Below are 16063 nucleotides of genomic sequence, written 5' to 3'. Positions count from 1 at the left end.
AGACTGATAAAACGTACCTTGTCTCACCCCCCCCCAATTACACAAAATACCCAATTATGAACTATAAAACAGGACATAAGCATGCAGAAATATGGCAATATCAATGTCACACTTTCATGTAATGATCTCTACAAAGGGAACAAAATAATGAACAAAAATCCGCAAATCTGACATCAAACCACAGAGAAAGAAAACGTTCCTTCTAAAGAAAATGACTGAAAGTGTGTGTGTCTGTGTGTCAGATATATGAGTCAAAGTCATATTCGTGGCTGTGTGACTAACAATCAGACATATTTTTACATTGGGCTAAAAAAATGGAAAAAAAGGGAAGATTTTTGTCAGTGTCGTTCAAGCTGTGAGGTAACTTTCTGTTATCACATCCAAACTAAAGGTGGGGCGCAAGGTTGCATCTGCAATTATTTTTAAGTCAGCATTGGGTATACCCACTTCTAAATCCGCTCTAATGCACATCATTCAGTATTGTTCTGTGAGTTGATTTTTTTCCCCTAGGATGGCAAAGGTATCACATAGTTGTTTGATTTTCATAAATGTATGGAGTAAGGAATACTTTACTCAAAATGCATAATTATGTAGTTGTCTCATCCATCTGTGGGTCAGTGTTGATTGCAAAATGTGCATCTTTTCTGTGGTTAATTTTAATTTTATAATCTTTACTACCTGAAGGTAACAATGTGCAAATACTACTGACCCATTTTTGGTTGAGCTAAATATGCAGCATTAGTCTTAAATGTCGCTGTTTAACACAGGGCGTTTATTCTTTGCTGGACAGGCCGCTTTAAAAAAGAAAAAGAGGGCATAAATTAGTACAGCCACTTCTCCAGGAACCACTACACCACTGACTGTTGACCTTGTGCTCATTATGACAGATGACAAATTGATGATTTCAGTGATACCTTTAAAGTTGTAAAATCCCTTTTCATAGTATTATAAACCACTGTGCAGTTTGCACGTGTCTGATAAGCCTTCCAACTCATGAATCTGTCACTCAAACTAGACTTGCCTGAAGCCTTTTTTCACACATGGAATCAGCTTCAGTGCCCTTCTTGCTTAAAATAATCTGGTTATGGTTAGCTTGCTGTGCCTAGATGATACGACTTATTTTGGAATTGGCTGATTGTTTATTCTCACAGCTTGATGCTGACCATGCGGCCTACACAGTAGGGGGGCTCGCCGATACTTCAGTACCCTAGTTCTGCCTGTTCTACTGTTTATGCAGAGTGAGAGCACCAACGGCGTTTGGTAAAACAGTCTGAGGTGGTCAAGCAGCTTTTATAAATGCCCTAGTGTTATCAGATGGGTATGGGGTGAGATGTAATGTAAAAAAAACATCCAAAAACATTGTGCATAATTTAGCATAACTTATCTCCCTCATGTCTACTGTGTTGACTTGTGTGCAACCATGACAGTCTCAGTATGGCTAGCTTTAATGTGATACAGTTTTATTTTGAATGAACTGAGATATGTGGATATGGATTTTGGAACACATTTTTTACCTTTAGAGGTGTGGATGAGTTGTTGAGGTCTTGCTGGTCTTATGTTGTCGATATTTCTCTTAACAAGGTGATTTTTAGCAGGATGTTAGAACTGTGGGATGAATGTCCTTGAAAACATTTTACAGCTGCATGATTGTTTTGTAGTGACAGTAGAGGTAAATGCATGGTGGCACTGGGTTCCTGTGAGATTAAACACGCAGGAGGCCATTAGAGATCTTAATCACCCTCTTAATCCACTATACTTAAGGTCTGCAGCATATTGATCCGAGCTGGGCAGGTGCTCTACACGCTGATGATCATGACGATGGTCAGCTGTGCTGCTGAGGCTGATGTGGGTGACATTGTTCTTTAGGATGTGACTGAGTGGATAAAACCAACATGAGTGGTTCACAATAGACCTCAAGTGGGATTTAGGTTTGTAATTAGATGACTTGTTGTTTTTTTTTTAATCAAGAATCGATATCCTTGCTGCTCTGTGTGTTGCTGTCCTTGAGTACTCACTGTGGACCAGGAAGAGGATTTTCTTCAATCATGCACAATGAAAACCAAACCTGAGCACACGGGAGCATCTACAGTGGAAATAAGTTTAATCTGCTCAATTCTGTCTCAATTTGGTAACAAGGACATTCAAATTTCAAGTATTGAGCAGACACCAAGAGACTCTTATAAAAGGTGCACTGATTGTGTGAGAGCCTCTTGTGTTTAATCCAGACCGATTTAGGTAAATATTTGCAGCTTGTACTCCAGTATTCCACTTTGCCATCTGTGCTCCAGTCCCATTGCTCTTTACCCTGGATCCCCAAATACAGCAGACAACAAACATATTCCACTTCCTCTAACTGATGTTGTCTCTTCCTTTTTCCAATTCCCTGTTCTTGCTTTGTCACAGTTTACTAAACCTGGAAACCATCAGGATAAATCCAGATCCTCTTAGGATAACTAATTCACACGGTTGTATGACTGCATGTGTTTGGTCTGCAGTCTTTTCTAATTACTCCACTTGTGTCTGTGTTGCACTCTAAAATCAAAATTGATGCAGCAGAACCAGAGATATCGTCTTCTTTATTTTTCCTTGTCAAAACCTGGCTTTTACGTTCCCCACAATGCAACTCTGACAGCTCAGATGGAGATTCAGGTGTGTTGGATGTAGTGACTAATGTAGCCTTGAGCCTCAAGCAGAGATGATAAGCGTGCTATAGACGTCTGGTAAACTCCTTTCTAACTCCAGACCCACAGTTTTTGTTATTGTTATTAAGTTATAGTCCTCAGCCTCAACTGACGCTGACTCAAGTGACATCACTTGGTGCAATTTATCAAATTTCTCGCTGCTCCCTCTGCCACAGACAGATGCCTTCATACAAGTTTTCCTCAAATGCAGTAGTACTCTCCAATACCTCTAAACTGCCCTATCGTTTTTGAATTCTCCTCACTGTCTTCTCTCACTGTCACGCTCTGCTGAATGAATCACAGTGTCGCTGCTCTGGCTGTGTTCTTTATTCACAAGATAACCACATAAATGAATAGAGATTGGTAAATTATTTAATCTATCTGGCAATGTGATTATGTCCTGATCAAGTGCATGTGAGATTCCATCCTGCCAGTCTAACTCACAAAGACTATATTATTTAATCAAAAGAGCTGGGGCTGGGTAAACAAACATTTCAGATGACAAATAATGGTTGGTAAAACCTGAAATATATTTTATTTCTTTCATATATTTTGCCCATATTATGTCTCAGAGAAAATGGTGATTGAATGGTGACGAATGATTTCTTTTCTACAGTATTTCATTATAATGCTGTTCTGTCACACATTTTACCGTTATCAAAACATTACAGCTCTTATGATTTGCATATTGCTTCTGCGATTTGCATATTACACTTGGCCTGAGGCTGATGGGAATGTTGTTAGTTTTGCATGTATTTATAAACCTTATGATGGCGCTAGAGGTTAAATTAAGGAATCCCCAAGTCTCCTGAAAGGGACAAGAATGTCCCAAAATGTCAACCTCGTGCTAGAGGTCTTCTTAACTTGTTAAGAGCAATCAACTGTGAAATTGGCATGGATGGGCAGTACTAAAGTACATTTACTTAAGTACTAACTGTACTAACTGTACTTAAGTACATTTTTTATTTTTTATTTTTTCGAAACTTTTATTCCACTTCATTTGAAAGACAAATACTTTTGACTCCACTCTATAAAAGATTCATGTTACTTGTTACTTTGAAGCATAGCTTAGACAAGCAACCTTTGAGGTGAAGTTTTGCGGTTGTCAAGGTTAACATTTAATTAATTTGAGATAGATTTAATTTTTTTACAAAGTTGTCTGTGGTTGTAGTAGTTGCAGTTTTTATGCAATGGTTTTTGGATTCACTGTAAATGCATTGTGGTAACAATTAAACAATGTGTTAACACTAAAAAGAAAACATGTTTTTGAATACTTTAACTCATGTAAAATTTGACTGAACAACTTGTACTTGTATTGAAATAATATTTGACCAGTAGTATCAATACTTAATGGAGTTGTGTTTTTTGTCCACATCTGGAAATCTGAGTCAATGGGTTCTGTGTCTTCTGGCCGAGCTCAGGTCATTTTTCTGCTTAAAGTTCCGAGTACACTTCTGAGTCTCTTTGGGTTCGGGCACAAATTTGTGGACCAGTGAAGACCTCTATGGTGTTAGATGAAAAGTCAAAGAATCACCAGAGTCAGTAGGATCATCGGACCAAAGTGGTAGCCCAATTGACCATCACACCGACACAGACAGCAACCATTGTGACATGAAATAGGTAAACACAGGTGTTACCAATGATACTAATAAAGGCTCAGTTACATTCAGGTCAGGGTGCTGCTGTTGTTCATGTTGTCTCACTGGAACTGCTACACTAAATAGAACTGAACCTTAATTAGTATCATTGGTAACGCCCGTGATTACCCTACTATTTCATGTCACAATGGCTGCTGTGAAAAAGGTCTATTGCAATCCCTAGAGTTGTAGGCAGCTAGCATGGTTAGAAAGCAAAAGTAATCATTTCTAAATGCTGCATATGCAATTGTTCTTGGACCTTAGTGTTGTCACAGTGTTTTTTAATACAATAAAGAGAGGTAGCAAGTCTCAGCCGAATGCATCCAATTAAAACTAATTAAGGGTTTAAATGATTTTGCCATCCTGGGTTGTTTTTCTGAATCCCTGTTGTACTTACAGCTGAGTGTGCTGAAAGTTGTTGATGTGTACTCACTTTTTTAATTTATTGTTAATTCACCATTCATTTGTCACTGCCAACATGAGTTCCTTCTTAAAGCGATGGATGGGAGGTTTGCACTCAAGATAAACTTTAGCTGTCCTGCAGAGAGCTGGGATAATGGTTGTCCCAACAACAGGAGTCATGACGACAGACGGGCAGCATGACTAAAACATTAGTTTGGAGGCGATGAAAGATATAGAGGGGTAAGTGATATCCTAGAGGGTAAACGTTCACCTGTCTAATTATAAATACTGTCTCTACAGGCACTTCTGTCATCCACATAACATCACACACGCACGCACGCACTACAAGAATGCACGGATGTACGCAAGCCAAACAAATCCTCATTCAGTAAAGCACAGAGGGACGTTGCCGGTCTGCCAGTGTGATCTCAGCGCAAGCCTGGACACAGCCTCACTGATATCTTTCATTCCTGAAATTGTTTGCATGTGTATGTAGATATTGACACAAAAAAACATGTATGTGCCCACACAGGTTTGAAAAAGCATCTGGCCGTGAGGTAATTCATCATACAATTTTACTGTCCATTTATACACAGTAATTAATGAGTCAGTGGGAGCAAGAGTCTGTCAGTTGGGATTCATCTGCGTCATTAAACAGCAGTGACAGCAGATCTGTGCTGATGGTGTCAAAATGTCTTGTTTGACAAGTGTCAGACAAACATCACAGACAAACCTGATCTTTCTTCCTCCTCTTTGCTCCTAGCTGTGTAGCAGATCACATTATATATTAACTTTTCATGTATAATGGATCAGCTCAGAGGCAGCAGATCGCTCTGCAGCTTCACTTTGCTTTTCTCCCAGCATGTCTTTGGTTCATTTGCTGCACTTAGTAAAAGCCTACAGAGGGATATTCCTGCGCTATGGGAAAGCACTCTCACTTTCCCTCACGCACGTTCAAAACAGGAAACCACTTTCTGCTTTGTTAAGTTCAATATTCAGTCACATTCAATTACATAGACTTAAGTTTAAAAGCAAAATAATGTCCTTTTGAAAATTATTTCATGAATGTATTTTATTTGGTCCTGTTAGAAAATGTTGTTCTCTTGGCAAATTATTCAGTTCAAAGTATTGTAAAAATGTAAGAATGCATATGAGCTAAACTAACTGGGTCAGAGCATCTCCAGCACAGCAGCTCTTGTGGGGTGTTCCCGGTCTGCAGTGGTCAGTACCACCAGTGAACCAGAGACAGGGTCATAGCCAAGGCTCATTTGAGGAGTGAAGGCTGGCCGGTGTGGTCTGATCCAACAGACGAGCTACTGGAGCTCAACTGCTTGAAACAGTGTTAATGCTGGTTTCTGATAGAAAGGTGGTCAGAACACAGTGCATCACAATTTGTTGCTTATGGGGCTGCATAAACAGCAAACCACCTAGGCACCCTGGTGGTCATAATGTTATATAATAAAGTAAATGAATCTATGCAGTGACCTATGGGTGTTATGTGTTATATATCAGAGGAGCCAAAGCAAAGCAAACATTCCAAATCTCAACAACATGTAGTGAAGACCTGCGCGATAGGCAAGATTAGTTGATGCAACATCCCGATTCACCATTGTACTGACACAAGTGATGCGCTAGCAGAGCATAGAAAACCGAACTCTTCTTCAAGGCATCCTCTTGTCACTGTCCTGTCCATTTATGTTAATCCAAATTATTTAAATTAATTTATTTTATGGATGCAGTCTATTTCCTGATTACATCTACATTCCCTTCCATTTGCTAAACACAACCTTGCTTCCTATAGAGGAATTTCTATATGTTTCACCGTCACTCCTCATGTCTGAATGTTAGTGTTCATTCACTTACATGCAGCCTGGAAAAGTATACTTCCTACTTTCTTTAAAAGCCAAGCTAGCGGTTCTGTGAGGCTGCACTTACAAAAAAACGTCAGCATGCTAACATACTCCCATTAACAATGCTTACATAAAAGAGGGGAGCATTCGTGTATGGGGAACTATGTCTGTACCAGATTTCATGGCAATACATTAATTGTATGTTAATCTGCTGGTGGCACTAGAGGAAAACTCAGATGATCACAAAGTCATTATTCATCCTCTTGGAAGACTGAGTATAAAATTTCATGGCAATCCATATTGAGATATTTTAGTCTGAACTACAGTGGCGGACTGAGAGCGATCGACCAGCATCTCTACAGAGATGCTGCGAGCATGGCTAAAAAGTAACCTGGCTGCCTTAAAAAAATAAGTTAATTCCACCAGACAGTTGTTTGGCAAACTTAAGTATTTCAAAGACCTGGAGACCTTTAGCATACTGTAGTGTCAAATAGCGCTTGTCTCTCTATTCCTCTCCTCTTTTCTTCTTCTGTTGCAAAATCTGCTTTTTCGACACACATTTTTTATTCTTGATGATGCCCATCAGAATGCTAATTGTCCAAAAATACCTAAACAGTGCATTGCGAAATGTCCAAGTGTGGGGTCCAGTGAAAGTCAAGGGTGAGGATTCAGGGAGAATAGATGAGCAGATTACACACTTGTGCATGCACAGACACACACACACGAAATGCTCTGGGCAGAGGTGGGAGAGGTTCAATTTTCCGCTTCAAGAAAGAGAGTGAGAAAATATAGGGAGATTAGGACTGGGGCAATTTGAGAGCGAGTATTGCTGAAGGAGTGGGAGAGCGTAGTGGTAAGATATAGTGGAGGATACAGACATGGTTAATGTAGGGTGTGAAGAGATAATGAAATAAAAGGAAGGGGAGGATGAAAGACATACAGCACAACAACAAAGGGAGTGTGTTTAACTGACTCCCTTATCAGACGGGGTGTAAAGAGGAAGGTTTATTACCATTAATGGGGAAATGGGTGAGATAAGAGATTTCATTGCAGGCCAGGAACACTGAATGTCAGAGAGAGAGAGAGGGAGTGGTGGAGTGAGGGATGACGTAGGTACATAATGAATGTGATGGACTGATTCAGGGTTTTCAATTTCACTGTCAGTCAGAGAAACTCACAAAGCAGCATGAAGATTAGATTTGTGTGGCAAGTGGCAATGCAGCTCATGAATGAACGTCACAGTATTTATAAAAGCTAATAACTGAGATCACATTTTAAATTACTGTCTGTTTGAGTGCTACAAACGCAGAGAGAGAGTTAACAAGCTGTTTGCCCTAAGTTTAATGAGAGTGCCTGTCCTATAGAGTTCAGATAACAGGCAAGAAATAGTAACGACGCTTGTTTCACTCTGCTGCAGCTTAACAGCCCCTAAAAAAGACACCCATATAAGTTATATCCAACGCTAGCTTTCAATGCCTGTGCAAAAGGTAGTGCGGCCTTTATGTAACAAAGCAGAACACAAGAATGTAGAGCTCAGGTGGTAGATGAGTGTGTAGAAGATCGGAATTTCTGTCCTGTTGTGTGAATACTCTTCATCAAGTTTAGTTTCCAAACCATAGTTATTTTCCATAACCACAAGCCTTCTTTTCTAATCTCAAAGCAGCTACAATTCATATTTTTACAATATATCAATGAGAATGTGAACACAGTGTGAGGCTGCTGATAGTGATGAACCCACAGAGAAGAATCATCACCCGACTTGGCAGTTCCCCTCGGCTCTACAGAGCTTAATAGCAAGTTTGAAGTCATTGTTTGACTGTCTGACACCCGCAACTTTACTATTTTGGTTCACTCTCCCCATTTCCATAGCGTTGTTTTTAGGCCGCAGCAGGCAACTGTTTTACAGAGAAGCTCAGCAGCACAGAACGACTGGCTGATATTTCCCTAAGAAGTTGTTAGAGACCAAAAACAAAGTTGATGACTGAATATTGGACTCAGCTGGCCAGAAACACAGCTCCAAATAAATGATAATGTTGCTCTGTAACTGCTGGATGTGTAAGTTTGCCATTTCAACTTTAAAGGTGATGATATGTCAGTATTGTCTTCACAACTTGTGTCTGCTGCCCAAGTGGACAAAAATTACTACTGCAGGTTACTGCAGGTTTAAGCATAACATAGTTTTCATGTACAGATATAGTAGAAAGTGAGGATTTTAAAATACATTGTCACTAAAGAGAAAACACTTAACATAATCCAGGGTTTTGCTAAATTGTCCAGTATCTTGGCAGTAAGGTATGGGTTTTGACCATATAGTGCTCTTAAAGCAGAGAAAATTACAAAAATAAATGAACTCAAACATGTCAGTATACAACGTATTTCATTGGTTTTTGAGCATAGTTTTAATGGAGGCTGTTCTCTTATAATGGTACATATGCACAATATCTCGTAATGCCCATGCAACAGACAGGATAGAGCTTCTAACAGTTCAGCAAGATTTCACAAAATAAAAATTTAAGTATTAAATCTTTGGAAAAGCATTTAAGCTTTATCCCAATACCAGACTTTTATATACAATATATGTTTAGTATTAGAATTGGAGTTACAATACTGTTCCAGATTTTCAATACGGATTTTCTCCGGCCCACATCTTTTATAATTTCCTGTATAAAATGGTCAAATACATTCATTTCGTGTATACTAACTGTGAACTATTAAAATCAGTAGTACAAACAGTGTATGTGTAGTGCAGAATCGGGTCCTTGTGCTGTCGCTGTCACTCCCTTGCCCGAGGTTCTTTGTTGCATGTCATCCCCTTTGTCTCCCCTGCCTCTCTCTACTGTCCTGTCAAATAAAATGAAATGCCAAAAAAAAATACCGTTTACTCATGTAGGAACATGATAGCGGAACTTAACCTTCAACTCTTCTACATCCGTAGAGAAAAGTGCAACTCATAACATCTGTAAAGCACACACAGTCCCACTGCCCTGCGGTCATTCCCTGCTATAATTAGCCACAGGGGTGTCTCACGTTGATGACATCAGCATCAGACTGGGAAGATTAATTAAGGTGATTTTCGCTGACAGATAAAATGTCTCTGTTTAACCAGGCAGGAGCAATCTGCTCCTAATGTGCCCTGAATGTGTGTGTGTGTGTGTGTGTGTGTGTGTGTGTGTGACCACAGCATGCGTCAGTTACCAGTCTGGGTCCATGTTGATTAAATAAACAATTGTGTTTATAGAGCAGACCTTCTCTCAACAGGCATGCATAAAAAACATACACCCACACACACGATACACCCGTCAACATCCCACACACAATGTTGTTTGTGTCACTCGTGACAAAAAATTTAATACTGTGGTTTCTTTAGATGGGATTAAATGTTAATAAATCCTTTATTGGACATTAGCTAAGTGTAATTCTTAGCTACAAACAGAAAATTGACAAAATAATGCATACCAAACCATTTTTAAGAACAAGTTTTAAGGACAGAAAATAGTATAGAATATCACCCTAGCACCCTAAATCCCCAAATGACCTCCCTCACTGTGGAAGTTTTAAAACTTCTTATACTTCAGTTTTACAACATGAACAAGCACTTTGGATGCAATAACAAAATCAGGGAGGGAATCATAGAAGATCCAGACCTGTCCTAAGACATATATACAAATAGTCTGCTCGGAACAATAATGTGTGTATAATGTCCACATTAAAATCCTTAAAAAAGACATCTACTCCTTCTACCTCATTAAAAATTCCAGAATCTATGAATATGTCGTTTTTGTTCATTTCTAAAGTTTTCCTGCTGGACACAAGATGTCTCCTACTTCACTGTAAAGTCCATTCTCAGTGTTTGTGCACTGGGGGCAAGTTGCAAATTATAAGCTGCTGCGTTTTCTGTCAGTCCTTGTCCTGCTTGATCGGCGGTAAGTCTGTGTGGATTCTATTTTTTATTTTAATGCTTGCAAATTCGCATCGCTGCCGGTATGGATATTTTTGATGCACATTTCCCCTGGTGTGTAAAGGCCTTGAGGCTCGAATATGTGTTGCAGCTACCGATTTGTTTCTTTTTTTAGGCTCTTATGATAGTCAAGGTTGCTGATCCCTGGTGTGGTGTCAAACATCCAACTGTAGAAAAAAAAAACTATTTTTGAGTGGAGGGGGACTTAAAAAAGGTTTGCAGCTGCCAGTGAATCGATGTGCACACATTTACTCTTTAGTCCACTCATTTAGTTCATGCATGTTTAGGTGTGTGTCGGTGGTGCAGTGTGCAGGACAGAGTGACTAATGTGAGGCTCCTTGCTTAATCACTCACACTGTATACCTCAGCCCACCTTAATGAATAAATGACAGAGAGATCAAATAGAGGAGTCTACAAAAGAAAATATACATGAAATATGCAAGACTGGCTTTTTCATATGCCCTTCTCATTCTGAACGTGTGAAACTTTGAAGTTCCCACAAGAAATACAAACTATCGTATCAGCATTATGTGTGACCTCTGTTTTGTACGTGTAATTCTCTCTCACTGACGAAGCCGAGTTCTTCCTCATAATATGTGCTTCTGTGCAACTAATGTGTGTGCATTTGGCGAGAAAGTGTGACAAATTGCCCTGTTGTTTCCTTCTGATTTGAGGTGATTGTCTCTGACTGAGTGGTGGCCTACTAAGTATTATTTATCACTGTAGATGACTGATAATGTTTTTTGTATTGGTAAACAGGATTTTTTTCCCCCTGTAGCAGTGCTTTCTAAGTGTTTTCTGGATCCCCAGAGAGATGTGTGTGGTAGGTTGTACTGACTGTAAAGTACTGTGAATGCATGGATACATCAAAGATGTTGGAGATAGCTGCTGCTGTCTTGGGATTTCATACATTATAGTACTATCATATACCAAGCCTCTATTTGTCTTGTGCAGATAAAAATACGGTGGGAGTGATAACTGTTCAAGGGAGTACTGCAATATAAATGTGTGTGTGTGTGTGTTTACCTAGTCCTTTCTGTGTCTAGCTCACAATGTCAAACATGAATGAAAATCTGCAGCCAAACTCCTGCGGATGATGTGCTTGAATATACAGCTGAGGAGACACTGGAGTTCATCCAGGCGCAAAGGAACCCAAACAAAGAGCAGAAATGCCCGTCCAGTATTGCTTTTCATTTGTTCATTGATTTATTTAGACAGAACATTGTGTAAAGAGGTGGAGCCATTTAACTTTAATTAAACTTTCCAGTTCAACAGCTCCGTTATAAAGTACTTCCTGGATGACATTAGATTAACACATTTATTAAAGTGATCAGATGCTGATTCAATTATCTTCTCGTCCCTGGGACTAAATGATGTTCTGTGTTTGTAAACTAGCTGTCTGTGGTCATTTACCCCAAACATATTCTAAATATTGCAGACAGTTTCATTAGAAATTGGTCCAGGTTCTTCCTCATTCCTCATCATTTGCGGACGTTAGCAAACACAAAAGGGGATTTTCTAGACAGGTTTCTTTGTGTAAATGTGTACATACGGGGTTTCTAACCAAAGCACATTGTGTGTATCTTTGAGTGCATTTCCATCCTCATAAAACACTTGCAAAGGCTTTTTTTAGATATTTTAAATTGTGCATTGTTTACATCTGTGTTTGCTTGCTACCAGTCTTCTTCTTGGCCTTTCTTGGAACAATGCTATGGGTCACCGCCCCCAACTGTCCATCGGTGTGAAGCCAACGGCAGGATGTGAAATCTGCTGCCTGATTACTGACACACTTGCATGTGCATCCTCATACTAACCTCTAGTGCCATGATGAGGTCAGACTTCGATTTATGGCCTTAAAAACGAACGACATTCCCATTAGCCTCAGTTGTTTGCGTTTAGTGCCAATTTACAAATGTCAGCATGCTAACAAGCTAAACAAATATGGTGAACATGGTGAGCATTATACCAGCTAAATATCAGTAAGTAGTCATTGTTAGCAATTAGCTCAAAGCTCTGCTGCAGAATAGCCTTACAGGGTTGCACAGCTGTAGACCCAGGCTGGAAACACAAACTCACGTGAGCAGTGCATGACGGCCGCCTCTCTGAACTGCTGCGGCTCGGACGCCTGTGGTGTCCCCACAGCGAGCATTGCTGCTGCCAGCCCTATCTTTCTACACTGAGTTTGCCTTTGCTAAAAACAATACAATAAAAACCTTGATAAAGGAACAGTGTGTCGGATTTAGTGGTGAAGTTTCAGATTGCAACTGACTGATCACCGCTTGCGTCTGTATTTGTATTAGTGTGATGTAGAAAGTTGAAGCCACCAGTGCACAAACACTGAGAATGGACTTTACAGAGAAGTAGGAGACATCTTGTGTCCAGCAGGAAAACTTTAGAAATGAACAAAATCTGCATATTCATAGATGTCAAGGTAAAGTATGTGGATGAATAAACTGCTGCTTCTCTGGAGAGTTGACACGCATCATAACTGAATATGTGACATATCCCAGCAAGTTGATGTGCATCCGTCACCACTGTATACTTAAAATCTTAAAATAATCAATATAAAAAGAAAACAGTAGGGAGCAGGATGTGATACTACAGCATTTACTTGTACATGTAGGTAGAATTACAAATGAGCAATATTAAGTGAAATGTAAGTGTGTGAGTGCTGGTGTGTAGATTCGAGCTTCCCTTTACACCACACCCTGAAATTGTGTTTCATTGAGCAGATACAAATGTAAATGGTCCAATATATTCATGGACAAAAAAGTCATAGGTCAGTGCGATCCCTTTCTTCCAACAATGCCCCCCACAGGCTCCCACAGTGCAGCTGTGTGAGACTTGCTCAGTCTTATTTCAAACAGCTCTCTGTCTTTGTCTGTTTATTGATTAAAAAAAAACTTTAGCCACTGAAACCTCAAGCTTTTGACAATAGCAATCATGTCAGGAGGAGGAAGTTAATGGAAAAAAGACATTAGCTTACTTTGATTGCTTTCATGTTTGAAGACGAACGTCTGTGAATCAATATCTGTCCTTTGTAAATGCTCCCCGTATGTGTGCCAGCCTATCCTGACCAGGCAAATCAAATCTCTGGCCATCATACCATTACAAAAGAGTGGTCTGATATCTGGGGAAACCACGGAGCCTCCAGGCAAGACAACTTAGGATATTACTTCTTGGAGAGCAAAAAAAAACACCAAAGGAGGAAGAAAGGACACAAAGGGCAAAAAAATGCTCTGGTTTCCAGACATTGAGTGCAAACACAAGCACCAACTTAGAGGGCAGTTTTTGTGACCAAAGACATACGTTTATGTGACCAAAGACACAAGTCCAAACTGGGTGTACTAGAAATTAAGAAGGAATGGATGAGTACATTGCTGCTGGGACAAGTCTTCAGTAATTGCCAATCACATCAGCCTCTCTTGTCTCCTTTTAAAGCTGAAGACAATTTTCAAATGGCCCAGGGACGAGAGTTGAGGTCAGTTTCTCTTAGGAGAAGCCTGTTAGTGAGGTGCAAAGCACTGAGGAACCCAAATATAAATACCCTGAATACACCACCTGAAATTAGTGTGTGTGTGTGTGTGTTTGATTTTTTTTTTGTTTTGTTTATTGTTAAGTAATACTTATTTTCATTCTGGATTAATCTTGTTTTGTCCATTAATTGTTGTTGTTGTAATGTTTAGATTCACCATCAGTCCAAAACTCAAAGATATTCACTTTGCTATCACATATCACAAAGAAAAGCAGCAGATAAACACATTTGCAATGCTGGGAAGAACACTTGATATTTTTTGCTTGAATGATTTAAAATGATTAACTGATTATCAACACTATTCACTGCTGATGGATTAATCAACTAATTGTTGATCACAGAATGATGTTTTTTTTATGATTTTGATGTAATAAGATCTGCCTTGTTACATTATAATTAGACTGGGATCATTATGTGTTTTTTCTCCACATGATCCAAACCTTCTAGGATATAACACTGAGTTACGTCTAACCACTTTAGGCTACTGTAAACTAACTGTTGATGACCGCTGGGCCACTCTCAGACCCTAAAGGCATATTAAAGGGACTGCAGCTGCATTTAGGCTACAGTAATTATGTATGTATTAAGTGTAAGCAGCAAAATAACCGGCAGAGACTGAGAGATTCCAATTGTCTTTACGCAGCGATCACACCACAAAACAAGATATTTAAGTTTCGAAAAAGGACATTCTGTTTGTTGAGATTGCAAAAATCTTTGTTCCAGTAGAAAACTGCACATGTTTTATAACGATCACAAAACAACCATTCAGCAATAACATTTGGATAAAGCTAAACAAAATGTGTACACCCATCATTTAACCAGCTTTCTGCAGCACTTCATGCCACTCAACCCGCACCGTATCGGTCCAGTTGGAGCCACAGAAATAACAAAAGAGAAAGAGAGATGGAGATGGAGAGTGGGCATGAAGCCGGAGATATGTATCATACTCCAAACGTTTCATAATTCAATTAGCCTACAAATGATCATGTGCGTCTCATTCATCGTGGGAAAAGCTGTAACAGCCAATACAACATCTATGGATTCATATTATGTGCTCTTTCTCATCCAATGTCTCATCATCCTCCATCAACCAACACAACTTCCACTGTTTATCTGTCCCGGACATCAACGCGCAGAATGATCACCATGAAGAGGACAAATAAGCGAAGAACAGCCAACTTTACGTTCGTGCGGAATAAAATACGACAGAGAAGTTGTTGAAAGAGGAAGCGGTGTATTTGAACTAAGTTCTCTAATGCATTCATCGTTACGAGACATTTATTTAATCATTAACATAATAGTTTAACATTATTTAACAAACGTAGCTCCTTAAGCACCTCAGAAAGTTCATGCTGCGCTCTCCTCCAGCATTGCACCGTGTTGGAAGAAAACAGAATCAACTCCTCGCAGTATTAGATATCAGAAAGTTGTGCAACCGACACGCTGCACTTCTAAATCTTAGAGAGAGACACAGACACAGGAGAGAGTAAACAGGCGAACAGAGCGAACATCAATTAAAACGAGCTCTTACCTAAGCGTCCAGACCTCCTCTTGCGCCCCTGGCACCCCCACACCATCCACAGCTCATCTCCCAGCCCGGCCCATCACCGGTACAGTCCACAGAGCCCAGCCAACACCATAACCGTGTCCAAGGAAAGAAATAGCAGAAAGGGAAAGAGAGAAAGAAAAACTAAAGAGGAAATAGAAAGAAAGACAATAAATAAGGACTGTACTAGTGAGACTTCTCAAATTTGTGTTTGTCCAGTTAGGCTTCTGTCCAGCCTCCTCTCTTTACTTTATTTATTTAGTTTCTCTGTAGATTTTGTATAAATCACTTTCCCAAATGAAATCTCGCTACTGTTGCAGAGGACTGAAGTGCGTCGGACTGAAAGAGGCTGAGCGGTCCGCTGGTAGAGCTCTGTGCGCTGTCAAACTGCTCACAATACAGAGGGCCACTTCCGGTGGAATGTTTCAAAATACAACTCTAAAGGGTGAACTGT

At 39.7% G+C, this 16063-nt stretch overlaps 1 protein-coding gene across 1 annotated transcript in view; it reads right to left on the bottom strand.

The window, feature by feature from the left end:
• The window catches only part of gcgrb (glucagon receptor b), a 49449-nt gene extending 33493 nt beyond the window's left edge, over positions 1-15956 (bottom strand). Inside the window, exon 1 of the mRNA XM_035660780.1 lies at positions 15595-15956. The gene's annotated coding sequence lies outside the window, so the exon portion shown is untranslated. The remainder of the gene's footprint in view (positions 1-15594) is intronic.
• Between the last annotated feature and the right edge of the window lie 107 nt (positions 15957-16063).

The sequence above is a fragment of the Morone saxatilis genome, unplaced genomic scaffold (assembly GCF_004916995.1).
Source record: "Morone saxatilis isolate NCDOM2014 unplaced genomic scaffold, NCSU_SB_2.0 Contig17, whole genome shotgun sequence".
Lineage (NCBI taxonomy): Eukaryota > Metazoa > Chordata > Actinopteri > Moronidae > Morone > Morone saxatilis.
The sequence above is the reverse complement of the archived record's forward strand: the minus strand, read 5'-3'. Positions and strand labels throughout refer to the sequence as shown.